This window comes from Cupressus sempervirens, chromosome 5 (assembly GCF_028749045.1).
Source record: "Cupressus sempervirens isolate cs-2001-9-10 chromosome 5, ASM2874904v1, whole genome shotgun sequence".
NCBI classification, from domain to species: domain Eukaryota; kingdom Viridiplantae; phylum Streptophyta; class Pinopsida; order Cupressales; family Cupressaceae; genus Cupressus; species Cupressus sempervirens.
In genome coordinates this window covers 247,087,334-247,100,646 of record NC_143122.1, presented here as the reverse complement: position 1 = coordinate 247,100,646, position 13,313 = coordinate 247,087,334, and the positions used below count along the sequence as shown (strand labels likewise).

Below are 13,313 nucleotides of genomic sequence, written 5' to 3'. Positions count from 1 at the left end.
CTCATAGGGACATATTTAATTTGTTCAAATGGGTCAAAAGATGTTATAGGGTAGCTTATGACCCTTAGAGACATACATCGTGTGTTTGAGTGGGTTGAATGGGGTCATAAAGTTCCCTATGACCCCTTTTGATCCATTAAATGAGACCCCTTTTGACCCATTAAATGAGAAAATATATTCTTAGGGTTCCTAGGACACTTAGGAACATATATCATGTGTTTGAATGAGTCGAAAGGGGCCACAAAGTAATCGATAACCTATTTTAACCCAGTATATGATCACATATGTTCCTAGGGCTCCTAGAACCCCTAGGGACATATATCATGTGCTTGAGTGGGTTGAATGGGGTTATTGGGAACCCTATGGTCTTTTATGACACATTAAATGAGAAAAAATGTTGCTAGGGATCAGAGGACCCCTATGAACATATATCATGTCTTCAAATGAGTTAAAAATGGTAATAAAGTACCCCAAGATCCTTTCTACCCATTATATGACAACACATGTTCCTAGGTGTACCAAGACCCCTAGGTACATGCATCACGTGTTTGAATGGATCCAAAGGTGTCATATGGTATGCTTTGACCCCTCTTGACCTATTATATTGCAACATATGTTCCTAGGGTTCCTAGGACCCATACCTGGACATACATCATGTCTTTGAATGGGTTGAATGGATTCATAGGTTTCCTTATCACCCCTTTTGACCTATTAAATGAGAACACATATTCTTAAAACATATATCATGTGTTTGAATGAGTCAAAAGGGATCAAAGGGTGCCCTATGACCTGTTTTGACCCATTATATGATAATATATGTTCCTAGGTCTCCTATGACCCTTAGAGACATACATCATGTGTTTGAATGGGTTGAATGGGGTTATAGGGTGCTCTACGACCCCTTTTGACCCATTAAATGGAGATAATATGTTCTTAGGTGTCCTAGGAATCCTCTTAACATATATCATGTGTTCAAATGAGTTGGATGGGGTCATAGAGTACCCTATGACCCCTTTCAACCCATAATACAACAAATTATGTTCCTAGGGGTCCTAGAACATCTAGGGCCATATAGTATGTGTTTAAATAGGTCCAATTGGTTCATAAAGTTCTCTATGAGCCCTTTTGAGCCATAAAATGAGAAAATACATTCCTAGGGGTTGTAGGACCCCTTTGAACATACATGTCATGTGCTAAGATGAGTTGAAAGGGGTCATATAGTTCCCTATGACCCCTTTCAACCCATTCTATGACAACATATGTTCCTCGAATATACATTATGTGTTGGAATGGGTCAAATTGGGTTATAAAGTTCTCTATGACCCTTTTTGACCCATTAAATAATGAAATGCATTCATATGGGTCCTAGGAACATATATCATGTGTCCAAATGAGTCGAAATGGGTCATAGAGTACCCTATGAGCCTTAAGCACACTTAATGTTATTAGATGGGTCAAAAGGTGTCATATAGTATTCTATGACCCCTTTTGATCCATTAGATCACATCATTTATGTGGTTAGGGCTCTTTGGATCTATAAGCACACATATTGTGATTGAATGGGTCAAAGAGTATCAAAGGGTACCCTATGACCCCTTTGATACTTTAGAAGTGTTATATGTATCGATAAGGGTCCTAAAGCCTTAAAAAAAATACTAGGGATTCTAGAAAGGGGTCATAGTATTATTAAAAAAATTGAATAAAATAAAATAAAATTTCTCTTTTTAAAATAAATTTTTTGGGAAAATTGGGTATCTGATTTGAGAACGGGTATCTAGTTTGGGAATAGCTACTTGATATTTTTGGGTACTCGATAATTATTATTTTTGTTGGATTTCAACTCTTCATGGTCAACACCAAAAACATCTCAAACATTTGTTTTTGGCTTGTTATTGTGTGTTTTTTACTTCAACCATGTAGTTGATTTATTTTATTTTTATCCAAATTTGATGAAATGAAAAGGGTTTCTTGAGAACATTCTCAACTTTCCATAGATATTGTTAGAGTTGATGAAAGCCAACTCCAAAGACGCTCAAGATCACTTGCATGCGTGAACCTATCAAAGAGAAGCCAAGAAGAGGAAGAGCATGGAGCAAGGGAAAAACTCTAAATGGACATGAGAGACCACAAGATATTGCAACACAAGAAAATATGTATTTACAATATGCAAGAAGTGATATGTGATGATAGTACAATGAGAGAGAGGTCGCTCATAAAGACCTTAAGGAAGCTTGTAGAACAAGCTAAAAGGTGGTAGAAGATAAGGTTGACAACCAAGCACTCTTCCACAAAAAGGTGGAACATGCTAGAAGGGAACAAACTCCCATGTCGTCAACAACTAACCACTACATGCATTAAATACAAAATATTAAATAAATGCATTAGCCTAAGTAAGCTTAAGTAATAGAATAAATAATTAACAATTAATTAATTATTTACTCTAATAGATATAATGTCTATAAAATTATGAGTTTAGTAAATAGTTATTACTTATTTTCTAATGGAGTGAGCTACAAAGTGTTTATTGACATGTTGATTGAAAAATAGCTATAACATTAAAATGGTATAAGATTTTTTAAATCCAAAAGATGCATCTCATTCTATGCTCCAACTAGTATAGGGAAAAATAATAATTAATTGTTTTTTTTTAATTAGTTAGGGTGGTTAAACATAGGGTCTTTTTATTCTAAAAATTTTATACTTGAAAATTCATAATTAATTATAAATTTGGAATAAAAACACCCAAAAATATGTGTTGTATCTGGGCATGAGTGTACTTATTATATCTAGAATATTATTAGAAAATATTATTATTTGATTTTGGTTAAGGTTGTCTAACATACACCTACTACTTATTTTTGTCCTAATTTTTTTTTTATTCTTGCATTAAAATAAAAAAATTTAACCAACAAATTTTATTTTTCATTTAATAAGACCTAGTAGTATAAAAACTACATTCAATTTTTTATAGATTATTTTTTTGTAACTTTTTGATATAAAATCCATAAGTACTATAAAATTACACATCAAGTTGACATAACCCTGATTCGCTAGTTTCTCACTGCTTGTTAAGGGCATAGTTTGGTTGACCATGATCCTACACATACCTTTTCCTTTTGCACAAATCTTAAGGACATAAATGTTTTCAAATATCTCTCTTGAAAATTCTCATCAATGAACAAATCCAAGTTTATTGATTCCTGATTTTGAACTTGCTAGGTAACTCAATTGAAGATAAATGCGAATATTCATGAGGCCTTTACTAGTTCCTATCTATTTTGCACAAATTTGCTGAAACATAACCACAAAATGATATTTTTTTGTATTTTCTATTTTTATGATGAATATAATTTCTAATCAATGCAACAATATGAATTCATATTTTAACCAAATATTTGAAAAGCTAATAATGAAGATAGAGTAACAAGAGATTTTAAGAAAATAACTAAAAGGGAAATTACTACCGGACATAAAAAAAATTAACAATATGTCTTCAAATTAAATTATCAAAAGGGTCTGGTAGGAAACAAATAAAATTAGGAGTAGTGCTTCCTCACCTCTATTGATGTAATCATCGATGAGAACTTTAACAAAAATCTAAAGATGGTTCATGTTTCATCAAATCATGAAGCCATAGAAAGTGCACTCACACAAGACAAAACACTATGTGAGAAAATAATTGATCATTTCTCTGATTTGTCACAACATTAGAATTTGTTAATATAAGCCAAACACTGGAATGAAATGATTGCCCAATTATCACAATGCAATAAAACCATTAGCTCCATTATAATTCATGAACATGCATTAACAAAAATAATACACTCTAGAAAGATTTTCTATACTTAGAGTGAGATAACCAATAGAAAATATATTATTGCATCAAAATAACAACCTTGAATACATATTACATCTATGATTTTAAAGAAAATCCGCTTCTCCTTTTGTGTTAGGAGTGAGAGCTCTTCTAATCAAAATCATGCTAAAATACTAATAAAATAAATCTATTTACATACAAACTAACTCCCAAAATGGTGTTGTGTAGGTCTCCACTCTTCTTTATATCAATTAATGGGTGCATGAGTCTTTACATGACTTAAAATAATAAAAGAAGAAGAAGAGGAGAGGAGAGAAGTCATAAGATGATCTGGGAGTCACTAAGACCTCTAAAAATGGAAGTTTGGCCTTCTCTATGTGTTTTTGGGAGTTGAATTGCCATCAAAATGCATTTCTAATGTATGAAATGCTCAAAAATAGCAACTAGTAGTTAACTATCAATGCATTGCTTCTTCAAAAAAAGTTGGCACAACTTAAACAAAGTGCACCTTCAAAAAGCTCATCTTTAAAAATTGCACCTTCAAAAAGAGCACCTTTAAAAAGTGTACCTTCAGAAAGTCCACCTTTGTGATAGGACCAAAAGACACAAAAATTCTACCAAGTCTTAAAACTTGATTTCTAGCATCTGGGTTTTCTCCCCCTTAATACCAAAATGATGTCTAGACACTTGCTCTTGAATTTATCAATCATCTTTGTTACTTCTTTATTCTCTAATAAATATATTAACTTATACTTATTTCATACCCCTTAGACATAGTTACTTATTTTGATCCTTATATCAGCAAAATCCTCTAGCTTGGAGTTTGGTTCGAGCAATGCTTCTTCTAGTTTGAACACTTGTCTGACATCATCTTTAGATAAAGATATTTGAATAAATCTTTGAATAGTTCAAATAAATCTCTAAATTTTTGAACTACTATCTATACTAAGGAAAATTTATTTCTTGATTCATCTTCAAAAATCTCTAGGCATGCAGCATTGTCCTATTTGTCCACTTCCATAAATTTCCTTTGAGCTTTATTCTTTATTTCTTGAATATCCTCATATAGCCCTTCCATGAATTTATTTCCTAGCAATATCTTCTCCATCCAATAATCTATCTTATCTTAACTCCTCAACTATATAAACCTCCATCAATTTCTATACCTTTTCCCTTATATAGATTCTAGTGATTGCAAATTAGTGGCCCTGGTATGTACCTCATCCATCATCCAAAAGTCTTGATTTATGATAGAAATCAATTTGTTCGCACTATTTTGTATGTGGTGTAGAATGTTAAAATCACCCTCTATTATGTGTTCTCCTCTATCTTCAAGTGTATGATACCACATCTTACAAGTATCGAAGAATAATCCCCCATTGGTTGTCTTACATATTTTCTACCTAGTGCGGCTATAGAAGAACTCTTAGGATTATCAGGGTCTATGGGACCCACTACTTCATTCAAGTATCCTCTCAATAGATCATTCTATTTTTTGAGCATCAAAAGATTTGATTCATCTTTTTCAAGAAGTGTGAACACTTTTTTAAGGCCCATGTTGATCAAAAGTTTTCTTTTTTTAATTGTGGGATTCCCTTATAGTATATCCTTTATTTGATAGTCCTTAGGAGTTAATTCTTCTATATCTACGTAGGGAGATAGGATGGAAATAGGTCCCAAGAGGTCTTGGTTCTAGTTCTTAATTATGAAATCAAGTGTTTTGGCATCACCCTTGGGTGTCTTAGGCTTCTTGGCTACTTTTATCAACTCTACCATGCCTTCCTCTTTTGTTAACTCTATCTATATTTTCTATCAAAATAAGAGCTCCTTCTTTATCCATGATGGTGTTGTTCCCATTGATGACATATAATGAGATGAAGAGGTAGGTTATGATTCTATTCTCTTTCCCTTATCACTCTTCTCTAGAGCCTTCTCATGTTGAGGAAGAACTTCAAAGTTAGATTCTGTGTCAACTTGAGTTTTGGATCTAGCCTCTACACTGGGAGGATCTTGTTTCATTTATTCCATAATCTTCCCTTTTTCCAATACTTTATTTTCATATAATTAAACATATTCACCTTCCTTTAAGGTTTGAATCTTAGGTTTGGCTATCAAAAGAGGTGAGGAAATTAATCCTTGATCTAGTTTATGAGCCATTGTTAGTATATCATATGATGGAGGTAGTGGAATACTAAGAGGCCCTTGTGGTAAGAGAGCAAATCAGTCCCAATCTTCTCCCATTGGCTCATCCTGGGGAGTTTGTCACATATTCTCACCAACCATTTCAGTTTCCTCATGTAGGAAATCAACATCTAAAATGTCAAAATATATGCTTCCTCACCTTCCATTTCTTCATTCCACTTCTATTGTTTCTCTTTTGAGATCTCAACATGGACAAGCCCTCAAGTAACAAATGGTGACATTTGAGTTAAAATCCTTATTTCTTCTTCTTTGGTTGTGGCCAATCAAGTCCTCTTGTTCAAGGGGAAAATTTTTATTTTCTCACCTTCATCCTCATCTCCCACCTTAGGGATGGTTTATGGCACTTGAGGTGATGGAGTTCTCCTTTTTTTAGTCTCCTCCTCTATACACCTACCACCATTTTCTTAGTTTTATCCCTTTTGATACTAACAAGGAAGCTTCTACAACAAGGTCTTTGGTCGATAATGCTCCTTCTTGTGGTGGCTAATCCTCTTTCTTAGGTTGGGCTTGTTCACCTTGGGTAGCCAATTTTTCCTAAACCTCTTCTTCTTGATCCCTTATCTGAGTAGCCCTCTTTCTCTTCTTCCCCTTTACCCTTTCTCTCTCAAAATACTCTACCTCTTACTCATGTTGGTTTATCATTTTTGTCCTCACTGGTGACTTTAAAAGGTATTTAGGCACAATAACTTTGGTTCCTTTTCCTTTCGTCTGTCATGATGTAGCTTGAAGTGTTGGAGCCTGGGGAATTGGGTCTAGAAAGAAAGGCTTCCTAATCTATTCCCTTGTCAATTCAATAATATGTCGACCCCGATGGTCCATATCATCACTTTCCTCACATCTAATTTATGTGTTCATAATGAGCCTTTCATATATCTTATCCCTATTGTATAAGGAATTCATCACATTAGAGGCATCCTTGTTCTATTTCTTAAGAGGTATCTCCATGTTAAGCACTCTTTCAAAAATTTATAGATTCATCTTACAATAGTCTATAGTTCAAACATTGTAGTCATCTATGGCATTCATCCAATGATTTTCTAGTGTTGATTCAGGCATGAACTTCTTTCCCACCAAATATTGCATCATATTGATATTGTTGAAAAATGATTAATGTTATTGGTAATCCTCAAGAGGATATTGATCCCACTATAAATTGAATGTAGCAATATCTTATTTATGTTTGACTTCAAAGGCTTCAATGGTGATTTCTCACACCCAAGTCTCCTTGTGTCTCTTCCTCACCCTGTCATAAGTAGAAACTAGTTGATATGAATCATTTTTTCAATTCAAAGGAAAATACCAAAAGAAGAAATAATAGTATTGTAAACACATAATAAACAAATAAGGAATTCAATTTTTTCATAATATTAAATAAAATTTCATACAATTTTGAACAATCTCATGACTGAAATGTATGTCTACAAATCAATCAAATCTAGAAAAACTCATGGAGTTGTGTGCCCGAGCTCATAAAAGTTGGTCTATCTCATGAACAAGATGTATGCCCATGAACTTGATAGGAGTTGGGCAATCTCATGGTTGATATGTATGCCCATAAACTCCATTTACAAGATTTAATACAAATTGGAAATCCCAACAAATGAGATGTATGTCCATATCCTTTTTTCCATTAAGTTTGATTCGAGCCTCTGTATATATCTTTATTGAAGGTGAAAGGTCACTCCATTTAAATCCTCATTAGAAATTGAATGGACATTTCAAAATTGAAAATTCATTACTTAATATGATATTCCATCTTAATTCTTATCACTAGTTTTCTTGTTATCTACCACAACAAGAATCAATCTAATGGTTATCATGGGAACTTCTTTGGGCACAAGAGCTAACTCAAATATATATAAATTTATTGAATCAGATGCAATATGCTCCAATTTGTGTTATTTGAGCTACTTCTTTTACTAATATTCTTTTTTCATAATCCCGTTAAATGAGACAAATGATGAAAAATATGAACCCATCATTAACCAACCTATATTAATTACTCTATAGTGGGAGTTCCTTCTTCACCAACTATGGATAAATTACATAAGGCTAGACATTTGGATCAATCTACATAATTCCTTCCTATATGATCCCAAAAAAATTGTGGGTCTTTTTGCTAAGAGATACACCATGTAGGAGGTCATATAAAAATGAGGATCTTTCTTTAGTGAAATCAGCTACTCATCCATATTATTGTTGAGTATCATGGCTCAACCAATAGGCATCTTGCCCATTATAATTTTTTCTATGAAGTACACCATCCATGTTTCTAGATGGCAAGTTGTAGGAAGGCCCATGGCTCTACTTAGAAGAACAATTGAGTAGGCAACATCATCTGTCATATAGCCTCTACTCATATTGAACTTTCCACTTCTCCTCCCCAAAGGTGTTCTGCCAATCAAGTACTTCCTTTATACCAACTGTTTATCTTCTTTCTCATTCTCCCCATACCATCTAAATGTGTCATTATAGGTAATCTAGAGGTATTGAACTACCCATTAGATATGTAAGACCTTCTCGATGTTTTGAGGTCTAATGTCCAAGACCATATCTCCAGTCCCTCTCTTGACCACTTTCTCTTTTGATACACAGTGATGTGCCAAAGTCATGATTGGTTCAAATGATTCAATTGATATCAAGTGAGAAGCAATGTTAACCAACCCACTTCAATTCAATGCTAACACCATACATGACCTCTCTTTGAGTTTGTTACATAAAAATAGGAAAGAATTCCAATCAATATGCCCCAATTTAGTGTCTTGGATATAAGAATGTTTTTCTTGAAATTGAAATTTCTTCGGTGGTCCTTAGTACTTCAAATAAACTATTTTGGGTGCTATCTTTCTGGTCATCAAGGATGAAAATGATGCCATTATATCTACACAAAAGAGAGATATTATTATTCTTGAAGTTGAAAAACCTATGACAACCCTAAACTATGAGTTGAACTAATGAAAACTTGGTTCAAAATAGAAGAAACTAACTAAAATCCCCCTAGTTATGCCTAGAATGTGAACATCTACACCTAGCACACCTATATAGGTGTAAAATTGTAGTCTTAATCTATGTAGTGGAAACTATCTAGGGGGAGGGGGCTTTTAGTGTTTGAGAACACTAGCGCACCTATTGAAGGTGTACACATGTGCATGTGGGCATGTGTGCATCCTAAAAAGTCCTCTACCTTGGTTAAGGTAGATGTCATTTTCTACAATGTAGAGTTGTGAAGGAGAAGAGATGTAGAGGGTGCAAAGGTGAGTGGTTTGAAGATAAAAAGTTAGGATTTAAGTGGGGGGGGGGGGGTTTATTTATAGGTTGGGATCTTATTGTGTTCACCTCCAAGGGAGTGCACCTCTAAGGGTGAGCACATGCAGATACAAGCATGTGCACATCCTCGATAGGAGGTGAGTGCGTAGATGCACATTTGACACACATGTGGATGTGTACATGGTCCATTAGTGTGTATATGCACATTTTTTGTACTAATGAGGCCAAAAAATTGAATTTTAGTCCGTTTGATATTGCTCATGATTTCCTAAATGGATATCAAGGATTGATCTAGACTTAGAAGAAGGTCTTAATCAATTGAGACACTTGACTGGATGCTTTAAGAGGGTTTTACAAAAATAGGGCATGTGTCATGAGACAACAAGAAATAGCCTCAACTAAAGGGAAGAAATGTCAAATGTATTTCTTCATTAACAAGAATTTTTCAAACAAATGTCAAGTGACAACTTGATTCCAGTTACTACAAGTAGATTTTAAGTTTTTTGGAAGCCAAAAGTTCAAAATCTTGAATTTTGTAGGCTCAGTGTGTGCTTAGTGTTCCAATTCCTTTTGATGTCTTAAGGTGCCATCCATAATGAGTGTCTAGAAAAAAGGAATTAATATTTTACTTAATTAGAACAAACATTGGAAATCTCCATAAACTTGATTATCCATCACTCAATGACTAGATGAGAGAATTAATTCTAAGGGCTCTTAATGATTTATCAATTTCTTCCTTTGCCTCTTCGGTAATCTTCTTTATTCCTCCTTGAATTCTTTTGTTTATTGTGCAAAATAGGATAGTGATTCAAAAGTTCTATGATTCTTCCTTGAAGTCTTTTGTTGATTGTGTAGAATAGGATAGTGTTTCAAAAGTTCTATCCCTATATTTGAATACCTTTAACAATTCTCTAGAATCTTATATTTGACACCTTTATGGTTTTTTTCTTTTCCACCTTGACCATGTTTAGATTGTGTGCCCAAGGCATGAGTTGTCTTTTCCATTTTGATTTCTAGTTAGATTACTCTTGTGTTCCTCTTTTAATGAACTTTTTGGTAAACTCTCATGCCTAAAGTGATCTGTATAGGCCTTTGAAGAGACTCTTTATCTAAATTGATAAGTTTTGAATGATCCCTTTCTAATACCAACCTAGATTCGAACACAACCTAAATTATCATTATTTTTAATTTGCAAAGTGTTGAGAGTAATAAATCTTAGATTTTTACATTAAGCTAAGAAGTCCTTTGTGACTGCAAGAAACACCTGTATTGTGATTGGTACAATAAATAAAGTTATTTAAATGATTTGCCATGGAAATAGATCTTCCCTAAAATTGAAACCAAATGGAATGGTATTTTTTATGCATCAAGAAGAAATCTCAATTACACCTGATCCCCAGACTAAACGAGAAAATAAGACAAACATACCAAATGTAAAGAAAGAACACAACTAAAGGTAAACACACAACTGAAAGAAAACAAACAACTTTATTTTTGGAATTTTTTTGTATTAGGCTTCAAAATTATGTTTCATAGATTGGTCATTAACTAGTAATGAGACCTTTTCTCCTTATAAAGTACTTAACCTAAAAGTATTTTTCCCTAAAATCTCTACAATTTGATAAGTACCACTCCACAAGCATTGAAAATTGGTATGACTCCCTATTTTTTCTTTTGTCTTATCACAAAGAAGAACAAGGTCTAAGATTTTGAAATATTTTATCGTGGCTCTCTTGTCAAACAAACATTTTATGACATCCTAATGTTTTGACATGTGTTCTAAGTTGTTGTTCTTTCCTCATCCAATTGCAAAAGATTCATCAATTTGATTTGGAACATGTCAACATCCTTAATGCATCCTCTCATGAACTTTAACTCTAGAATCTTGAGATTGAGATTAAATACTAGTTCTTGGCCATATATTAGTAGATATAGAGATGTTCCCAAAGAATTATTTATCTTGGCATTGTCTATGCATAATGCATATTTTAGCTGGGTATGTAGATCTTTTGGATTTTCTATGAGAAAGTGTTTTATGACTGTAATCAAATTATTGTTGGTGGACTCAGCCACATCATTTGCTTGGGGATAATAATTGGATGAGAATTTAATTATGAATTGATTCTCTAATACCCATTGAGCCAAAAATAAATTGATGCAAAAGATGACCCATTATCAAACACTAGGAAGAATGACATTACAAACCTAGTCATAATATGTTCTTCTTGGAAGTTAGTGACCACTTTTTTTGTACAATTTCTAAAAGTTTCAGCTTTAGTTCACCACATTCAATAATCTATAGCCATTAGGGGAAAATCTAGCCCCCACTTGGTCAAGGGGAAAACCTCAAATACTAGTTGCAATGACATAGTTGGTTTTCTTTCTTTGTTGGCAAAAGTTTGGCATATGTGAAAGGAACATACATGTTCAAATGCATCTTTTAAAATAATAGGCATAAACTGCTCCAATCTCAAAATTTGGTGGTTTGTAGCCTCTACTAATTCATTTCCAGTGTAATACTTGTCATGATATTGGTCTTGTACTTCTCTCACTTCTTTACATCCTAAATATTTCAAATAAATCCCCTCATAGTTTTTCTTGTAGAGTTTTCTATCTTGAAGCATGTAGGATTCACATTTCATTTTTGGTCCTCTATGATGGGAGCTATTCATCCATTAAAGGTATTGATTTTGTAAGAGGCAAAATACAATATTATGGTACCAGACATCTACGATTATTCCGTCATTAGTGTCTACTTGAGACACTATGATTTTTTCTTCATTGTCATCTACCATCTTAGTTAATCCCTATCCTCTCACTATCTTCATTTGTTGAATTTCCAAATCAAACTCTTGTAATATGGCCATCCATTTTACTCTTCTTTCCTCAAAATCATTCTTTATTAGCAATGATTTGACTATAGGATCTAACACAATAGCATATACCTTACTCCATAGTATGTAGTGAAAAAATTTCTTAACTAACTTTACTAGGGAAAATGTTTGTTTGTTGAGCTAGGGATAGTTCAATTTGGCATTCTTCAATGGTAAACTTATGAATACAATGGGTATGTCATCTTCTTTATCTTTCTTTTGTGTGAGGATATCTGCACATGAGTGTTTTAAAGAGAAATAATAGATTTTGAAAGGAAACTCTTATTCAAGACTTAGGAGTACTAAGGTAGTAAAAATAGCCATTTTGATATCCTCAAAAGATTTCTTGACTTCAGGAGCCCAAATAATTTTTGCTCCTTTCTTTAGTAAGTCATTGAGGGGGTGAACTATCTTGACAAACACACTAATAAACTTTCATACAAAATTAATCTTTTCGAAGAAGGATTTAATCTCTTTGCAACTTTGGGGAGGAAATAATTTCAAAATTTCTTAGATCCTTTTAGGATCAATTAAAATACCAACTTCAAAAATGATGTGGCCTAGGAGATTTTCTATATTAACATCGAATGAACATTTCTTAGGGTTAAGAGATCTGCTAAATTTTTGACATCGTTTGAAAACTTGTTTCAGATCAGCAATATGGGTACTCCTCTCTTTTCAAAATATTGTTACATCATCCCTATCAATAACTATATTTTTTTTAACAATCCTTTAAATTCCTCATCCATTGTTCTTTGAAATGTAGGTCCTACATTAATTAATCCAAAGGGCATCCTTCTATATGCAAATGTTCCCTATTTGATTGTGAATGTTTTCTTTAATCTATCTTCCTTATCTACCATTACTTGGTTATATCCTAATTATCCATCTAGAAAAGACATCATTTTAGACCCATTTACAATCTATAATACTTCGTCAAATGAAGGTAATGGGTAGTTATCTTTCTAGGATGCCTCTTTTAAATTTTAAAAGTCTACACAAAGGAAAATTTCTCTAGTCTTTTTCCTTACTAGGACCAAGTTGGTGACCCATATACAATGTTGGATAGGAATGATAATCATGGCATCAAGTAGTTTATGGACTCCTTTCATTTTCAACGGTTCAATGATGGGGTTTATCAGTATTTGTCTTTG

The 13,313-nt window shown here is 33.3% G+C and overlaps 1 non-coding gene across 1 annotated transcript; it reads right to left on the bottom strand.

Annotated features, from left to right (window-relative positions):
* Positions 1-401: 401 nt before the first annotated feature.
* Positions 402-515, bottom strand: LOC149555453 (small nucleolar RNA SNORD67). The gene has a single exon (XR_016352517.1). It is a non-coding gene; the product is annotated as a small nucleolar RNA SNORD67 (small nucleolar RNA).
* Positions 516-13,313: the final 12,798 nt, after the last annotated feature.